We start from the raw sequence: 846 nt of genomic DNA, 5'->3' as shown, positions 1-846 counted from the left end.
TTATGTACAACAGCCCTATACTCCACTCTATCTTGTGCCAATCATATTGTCTCTAACACATCTATCCCCATTACCCCAGTCACTGAATCAATCCATCTCACCGAGAGTCTTCCTCTTTTGCACTGTCTCTCCACCCTCCCAAGAATGACGTCTCTCTCCAAGGACTGGACTGGTTGCTCCCTGCAACATGTCCAAAGTATGAAGCTTCAGAATCCTTGCCTTCAAGGAGCAGCCTGATTTCATGCTCCCTAGGACGAACATGTTTGTTCTCCTAGCTGTTCCTGATATATTCAATACTCCAGCACCACAGCTCAAAGGCATCAGTTCTCCTTCTATCATCCCTAGTCATTGTCCAGCTTTCTGACACATAGCAAGTAATTGCAAAGACCATGTCCTCAATCAGGTGCACGTTGGTCTCCAGACTGCCATCATTGCTCTTCAGTACTTTGGAGAGATCTCTAACAGCAGACTTTCCCAATGCAAATGGTGTTTTAATTTCCCGGCTCCTGGTACCAAGATTGTTGATTGTGGAGCCAAGCAAACTGAAGCTGTTAACAATCTCAATCTCTTCACTGTCTGTCTTGATGCTGTGAATCCGCCCACTGGTGAAAATGTTTGTTTTCTTGATGTTGAGCTTCATTCCATAGTGAAGGCTGCAGTCCTTGACCTTCTGCAGCAAGTTTCAGCAAGCAGGGTTGTGTCATTTGTGTAATGCACATTGTTGATCAATCTTGCTTCAATCCTGCTGCCACATTTCTCCTTATATAGCCTAGCCTTCTGGATAATCTGTTCTGCATATAGATTGAAAAAGTATGGAGATAGGACACATCCCTGGCAAACACCCTT

The sequence above is a fragment of the Elephantulus edwardii genome, unplaced genomic scaffold (assembly GCF_000299155.1).
Source record: "Elephantulus edwardii isolate Elephantulus edwardi_28Jun2011 unplaced genomic scaffold, EleEdw1.0 scaffold00083, whole genome shotgun sequence".
Taxonomy (NCBI): Eukaryota; Metazoa; Chordata; class Mammalia; order Macroscelidea; family Macroscelididae; genus Elephantulus; species Elephantulus edwardii.
The sequence above is the reverse complement of the archived record's forward strand: the minus strand, read 5'-3'. Positions refer to the sequence as shown.